The 7,480-nt window shown below is 43.7% G+C and overlaps 1 long non-coding RNA gene across 1 annotated transcript in view; it reads right to left on the reverse strand.

The window, feature by feature from the left end:
- The window catches only part of LOC122554805, a 28,665-nt gene extending 23,181 nt beyond the window's left edge, over positions 1–5,484 (reverse strand). Inside the window, exon 1 of the long non-coding RNA XR_006313087.1 lies at positions 5,405–5,484. This is a non-coding gene — a long non-coding RNA (uncharacterized LOC122554805). The remainder of the gene's footprint in view (positions 1–5,404) is intronic.
- Positions 5,485–7,480: the final 1,996 nt, after the last annotated feature.

The raw sequence follows: 7,480 nt of genomic DNA on the forward strand, positions 1-7,480 counted from the left end.
AAGTTTGTCCAGCAGGGTAAGATAAAAGGTAGGGAGGAGGGACTTGGGGGAGGGGCGTCGGAAATCCCCCTACCTTGTCTCAGTCAAATCCATCGAATTCAGCACCGCCTTCCTAACCTGCAATCTTCTTCCCCACCTCTCCCCCCCCAGCCCAGTCTGACCTATCATCCTCACCTTGACCTCTTTTCACCTATCGCATTTCCAACGCCCCTCCCCCAAGTCCCTCCTCCCTACCTTTTATCTTAGCCTGCTGGACAAACTTTCCTCATTCCTGAAGAAGGGCTTATGCCCGAAACGTTGATTCTCCTGTTCCCTGGATGCTGCCTGACCTGCTGCGCTTTTCCAGCAACACATTTTCAGCTCCAAATCATCTGTATCAATTCTAAATAATCGCAGTTCCAACACTGAGTCCTGAGGCACACTACAAGTCACTGATTGCTAGCCAGATTAATACTCATTTCTCCCCAAACTTTGCTTCCTGTTAATCAACCAATATTCTATCTAAGCTAATACTCTACCACAAACGCCATGCACCCTTATATTATGGAACAGCCTCTTGCGCAAAACCTTGTTGAGCGCCTTTTGGAAATCCAGGTACACCGCATCCACTGGGTTCCCATTGTCCACCTTGCTTGAAATGTCCTCATAGAATTCCAAAAGATTTGTCAAGCATGACCTGACCTTCATGAACCCATGCTGTGTCTGTCCAATGGGACAATTTCTATCGCGATTACCTTCTATTTCTTCCTTGATAATAGACCCAAGCATCTTTCCAACTACAGACAATAAGCTAACTGGTGTATAATTACCCATCTTTTGTCCACCTCCTTTTTAAAACAGTGGCGTCACTTTTGCTGCTTTCCAATCTACTAGGACTGCCACTGAGTCCAGTGAATTTTGCAAAATTACTGCCAGTGCATTTGCTATTTCTCCTGGCATCTCTGTTAGTACCCTGGGATGCATTCCATCAAGGTCAGGAGACTTTTCTATCATTAGCTCAATTACATCCAACAGTCCAACACCAGCTGTTCTGTAATAATGATAGTTTCCAAATCCTCACCTACCTTTGTCTCTTTGTTAATTACTGGCAAGATATTAGTATCCTCCACTGTGATATCCCATAACTAAATGCTCCTTCTCATTCTCCAAAGGACCAATGTTTACTTTAGCCACTCTTTTCTCGTTCAATATAAACTTTTGCTATCTGTCTTTATAGTCTGTGCTAGTTTATTTTTCTCATGTTCTAACTAACTTTTCTTTATAGCTCTTCTGTGGCTTTCTGTTAACCTTTTAAGTTTCCCCAGTTATAGTTTCATGCTGTTTTTGTCCACTTCTCTTTCAATTTGATCGCTTTCCTTAGATACTCATCCCAGAGTATGCCTTTTCTTACAGTCCTTCCTTTTCACTGGAATATACCTTTACTCAGCACTTTGTAAAGTGTCTTTGAAAATCTTCCACTGCTCATCAACTGTCCCACCATAAAATCTTTGCTTCCAGTCTACTTTATCCAGGTTCTCCCTCATTCTATTGTCATTCACTGTGTTCAAACACAGGACATCGGTATTAGATTTTAACTTCACACTCTCCATATGTATTCTAAATTCAACCATACAGTGATCACTTCTTCCAGGAGGATCCCTAACTCTGAGGTCATTAATTATTCCTGTACCATTGCACAGGGGCCAGATCTTGGATAGCTTGCTCCCTTGTTAGTTCCATTTCATACTGTTCAAGAAAACTCTCATGGATACACGTAATGAACTCCTCAAGGCTACCCTGACTGAGCTGGTTCGACCAATCTACATGTGGATTAAAATCACCCATGATAATAGCCCTACCATTTTTACAGGCATTAGTTATTTCTTTGTTTATTGCCCATCACAATGTGATGTTATTATTTGGTGGCCTACACACTACGCCTATCAGTGACTTCCTTGTTAGAATTTTGAATGCATCATTACTGTTTCTCCTAATGCACGGCAATAACAACAATTACATTCATTGTATGGAATCTTTCACAATGACAAATCTCCTAAGGTGCTTCATGGATGATCAAAACGTTGATTAAAGAGAATGATTTTAAAATACATCTTAAATGAAGATAGAAAAGCTTAGGGAGGCTATCCCACAGACTTCTGTCCTTGACAATTCCAATTGTGCAGTGATGCAGGTGGGGTGGGTTGGAAAGGGAACATGCGAAGGGGAAACAGAGGAGCACAGACAGTGTATAAGGTCTTAAGGACAGAGGAGATTCCAGACTGAGTCTGTCTGTCATAGAGAATATGGCTGCGTCATGGAGTCCATAGATGGATCCGCAATGGATCCATAGATGTCATGTTAGTCAAGGATAGTATAACGGTGGCTGCCAGAACTTTTGATGAGGACTCGTCTACTGAGGTAGTGTGGGCTGAGGTTAGAATCAAGGGAGGAGAGGTCACACTGCTTGGAGATTTTTTATAGGTCTCCACAGAGTTCCAGGGAAGTGGAAGAGAGGATTAGCAAACTTATTCTGGGCAGGAGTGAAGGTAACTGTGTGGTCAATATGGGGGACTTTAACTTCCCCAACATTGACTGGAAATGCTATAACTCTAGTACATCGGATGGATCAGTATTCGTCCAGTGTGTAGAGGAGTGTTTCCTGACACAGTATGTCGAAGGGCCGACAAGGCGGAAGGTCACATTGGATCTGGTGCTTGGTAAAAGAACCAGGCCAGATGATTGATTTAGTTGTAGGTGAGCACTTTGGAGAGAGTGACCATAATTCAAATACGTTTATTTTAGCGATGGAAAGGGACAGGTACATGCCACAGGGCAAGAGTTATCGCTGGGGCAAGGGGAATTATAATGCGATTAGGCAGGAATTCGGATGCATAGAATGGAGTAGCAAAACGCAGGGGATGCAGACAATGGAAATGTGGAACAGGTTTATGGAACAGATATTGCATGTCCTTGATAGGTATATCCCTGTCAGGCAGGGAGGAAGTGAGAAGGTAAGGGAACCGTGATTTACTACAGAAATTGCAACTCTTGTTACGAAGAAGAAGGAGGCTTACATGTTGCTGAGGCAAGATGATTCAGATGAGGAGATGGAGAGTTACAGATCAGCTAGGAAGAATTTAAAGAGAGTTAAGAAGAGCAAAGAGAGGACACGAGCAGTCTTTAGCAAATAGAATAAAGGAGAACCCTAAAGTTTTCTACAGATATGTGAGGAATAAAAGGATGATTTGGGTAGGAATAGGTCCAATCAAAGACAGAAGTGGGAAGTTGAGTGTCTACCCTGTGGAGATCAGAGAGGGCTAAATGAACATTTCTCATCGGTTTTCACTCAGGAAAAGGAGAATATTGTAGAGGAGAAGAGTGAGGTACAACATATTAGATTAAAAAGGATCGAGATTTGTTAGAAACAGGTGTTATCAATTCTAGAAGGAGTGAAAGTAGACAAGTCCCCTGGGTCGGATAGGATTTATCCGAGGATTCTCTGGGAAGCTAGGGAGGAGAATGCAGAGCCTTTGGCTTTGATATTTGACTCGTCATTGTCTACAGGTTTGGTACCAGAGGACTGGAGAATTCCAAATGTTGTGCCTTTGTTCAAGAAGGGCGGTAGAGATGACCCAGGTAATTATAAACCAGTGAGCCTTATTTCTGTTATAGGAAAGGTTTTGGAAATGATTATAAGAGATAAGATTTATAATCATCGAACAAACTATAATTTGATTTCAGATAATCGACATGGTTTCGTCAAGGGCAGATCGTATCTCACAAACCTCTGAGTTTTTTGAGAAGGTGACCAAGCATGTAGATGAGGGTAGGGCAGTTAACGTGGTATACATGGACTTCAGTAAAGCCTTTAATAAGGTTACACATGATAGGCTGTTGGAGAAAATGCAGAGGCATGGAATTGAGGGCGATTTCACAGTTTGGGTTAGAAACTGGCTTTGTAAAAGAAGACAGCGAGTGGTGGTTGATGAAAAATTTACTCGTGGTGTGCCACAAAGATCTGTTTTGGGACCACTGCTTTTTGTCATTTTTATAAATGACTTAGACACAGGCATAGGTGGATGGATTAGTAAATTTGCCAATGACACTAAAGTCGGTGGAGTAGTGGACAGTGTAGAAGAATTTACAAGTTGAAGGGGGACTTGCATAAACTGCAGAATTGGGCTGAGAGGTGGCAAATGGAGTTCAATGCAGATAAATGTGAGGTGATGTGCTTTGAGAAGAATAACAGAAAGGCAGAGTACTGGGTCAATGGAAAGATTCTTGGTAGTGTGGATGTGCAGAGGGATGTTGGAGTCCATGTACATAGATCACTGAAAGTTGCCACCTGGTGGATAGTAATGTTAAGAAGGCATACGGTGTGTTAGGTTTCATTCGTAGAGGAATTGAGTTCCGGAACCGCAAATTCATGCTGCAAATACACAAAACACTGGTGCGGCCATTCTTGGAATATTGTATGCAGTTGTGGTGCCCATATTTCAGGAATGACATGGATGAATTGGAAAAGTGCAGAGGAGATTATACAGGATGGTGCCTAGTTTGGAGGGAAGGTCTTATGAGGAAAGGCTGAGAGACTTGAACTTGTTCTCCTTGGCAAGAAGAAGTGTAAGAGGGGATTTGATAGAGACATACAAGATGATCAGAGGCTTAGATAGGGTAGACAGTAGAAGTCTTTTTCTAGGATGATGACGTCAGTGTGCACGAGGGGAATAACTACAAATGACGAGTGATAGATTTAAGACAGATGTCAGAGGCAGGTTCTTTACTCAGAGAGTGGTAAGGCCGTGGCATGTACTACCTGCTAATGTAGACCACTCAGCCACATCAAGAAGATTGAAACAATCCTCAGATAAGCACATGGGTGATTTTGGGATAGTGTAGGGGGACGAGCTGAGAACAGTTCACAGGTCGGCGCGACATCAAGGACTGAAGGGCCTGTTCTGCACTGTTCTATGTCTTTTGTTCTATGTCTATTGTGCTACAAGAGATTTCCACTGTCTTAAACAGAGTGATAGATCTTGTATTGTGGGCTTACGAAATGTCACCGATCTCTGTCAAACATGTACGAGGTTCAGTGAGGGCAATAATAAGATGCTGCAACAGGAGGGGAACAGGTAACTCCATACTAAAGCCTGCTCCTTCTCACCTATTTAACCTCCAAAACCGAGGGAGTTCCAGAAAAACACCTCTGTATCCCACCACAGCACTTTGCCCCACAATCGTGCACTATTAGAGTGGACCAGTCTGTACTGGGACCCATTGGGGCCCTGAAACACTTGGAAAAGACTTAAATCATCTGAACACTGAGTGCCCCACCACATCGTGTACATTTTCTATTGTTTTTACTCTGTTCCTGACTTCCCTTGTTTTTCCGAATGAACCTGTTCAAAGTTGTTATTAGACACACCTGCACTAGCTGTGAATTGAACAAAAGCCTCCAGGTCCAATATTCGGGATATTTTCAACCCATCACAAGACATCGACTCCAACTTCCCTTGCTTCTTAATGTTTCTGGTGCTTTGCTGCTGAGTCACGCCCGAATCAACTCTGCAAATGGGAGGAAGGGGCGGAACTGGTGGACCAAGCAGCGGCCGGTCCTCCAACCAGAGTGAGTGAGGAGCGGGGCCAAAGCATTCTCTGGAGTGAACGCTTCAGGATTGGTCAGAAAGCAAACTGTTTTGCAGGATTGATCGTTCTTACTCTCTAGTGGAGTATTAAACCTCTCTCATAAATCAATGTGAGGTTTTAAGAAATAGTTGAGATGTAAATCTGATAACGTACATATTTCCAATCGATTTACACAAATCGAGTAAGAAACTTCTTTTCAAACTCCCAGAACGACTGGTAATTTACGTACCTGGCCAGTATGGTTAAGTTGGACCGAACAATCTACTTGCATGCTAGACAAATCTATGTCTCTAACTCGACAGTACAATTGTTAATGATAAATATTTCACCCATGATTCTGTGCAGTTATGAATATTCTCTATAAACTCATCAGAAACCGCTGACGCACGCGCAGTTTGGTTTCTATGCAGAGCATGCGCAGTGTCACTTTTGTCACGACAGAGAGAGAGACGTGGCTGCTTTCTACGGCAGCGATCGGCTTCAGAGAGCGTCGCTGGGAGAAAGGAGCGGAGAGAATTCACTGTCTTGGATAAAGGTGAAAAATACCCTCTAGGCCCTGGTAAGGAGGTGGCAGTCTCTGATCAGGGAAGCGGCCTAGCGTCATGGCCACCATTTGTTTGAGGGAACGCGGGCCTCAGAGCCGCCATCTTGAGAAGGTCAAGGCGCAGGAGGGCGGGGCTATCGGGGTCGAACAATGAGAGAAAAGGGAAGACCCATTGTTATTAATTAATTCCACGAACATAACTTCACTGGGCGATCCCGCAGGAATTTCCGCTCTCAGTCCTGCTGTGATGTTTCACCCAATCAGAACCACCAGCTCTCCTCCTCTCTCAGCTCCCCTTCTGTCCTTCCTGCAGCATCTGTCCCCTGGATCATTGAGCTCCCTACCTTTTATCTTCTCCTGCTGAACACTCTCTGCTCATTCCTGAAGAAGGGCCTGTGCCCGAAACGTCGAATCTCCTGTTCCCTGGATGCTGCCTGACCTGCTGTGCTGTTCCAGCAATAAAGTTTCAACTTTGATCTCCAGCATCTGCAGACCTCACTTTCTCCTCATTGAGCTGCCTGTCCTGTCCTGTGCCTCCCTCAGCTGTTGTTCTGTAATTACCTGCGATATCGCAGTCCCATCTTAAATTACTTCACTAAAGATATGAATGTACTCAATGATTTTTCTTAACATCAGCAATTGTTTAAAACTCACTTACAGGCTTTTAATTACATCTTTTTTGACGCATTTAATTCACATTCAATCATTTGCAATGGTGGGATTTGAACGTGTGTCCAGAGAACATTTGCTGAGTTTCTGGATAAATTGTCTCACAATCATGCCCCTAGGTCATCACTTCGCCTGCTCACAGGTTGGACATCCCAGTGCAACATGAATCAAAACCCTTTCTTTCTGCACAATTGTTTAATCCTGCACTGTGGTCATATCACTCAGTACCTCTCTATGTGGTATCCCTCACCGTGTGAATCTAATTCCTGCCTCTGTCAGCGTCTCTCACTCTTGCAGCTACTCCAGATTCTGAGCCAACAGAATTCTCCACTCCAGAGAGATGAGGCAGCTCATTCCAGGATTGGAGACTGGGATTTTCCAGATCGCTGTGACTCAGTGCCATTCTACATGTATAACCCTCACAGCGTCAGTCTATTTTCTCATTCTACCTCTTTCTGTGTTTTCTACAGGTACTCAGGGAGTTCCTGACTCAATAGACTTGCCAACTGCTTGTTGGGAAGATGGTTGGTCAGCCAGAGAGACAAAGGTCAGAGAGGTCAGGAGCCTTCAATAAATCCTGCCGCCAGGTAAGATCATTTACAGTGCACAGAGCAGAGAGCAATGAGAGGGCTCCAAACATCA

The sequence above is a fragment of the Chiloscyllium plagiosum genome, chromosome 11 (assembly GCF_004010195.1).
Source record: "Chiloscyllium plagiosum isolate BGI_BamShark_2017 chromosome 11, ASM401019v2, whole genome shotgun sequence".
NCBI lineage: Eukaryota > Metazoa > Chordata > Chondrichthyes > Orectolobiformes > Hemiscylliidae > Chiloscyllium > Chiloscyllium plagiosum.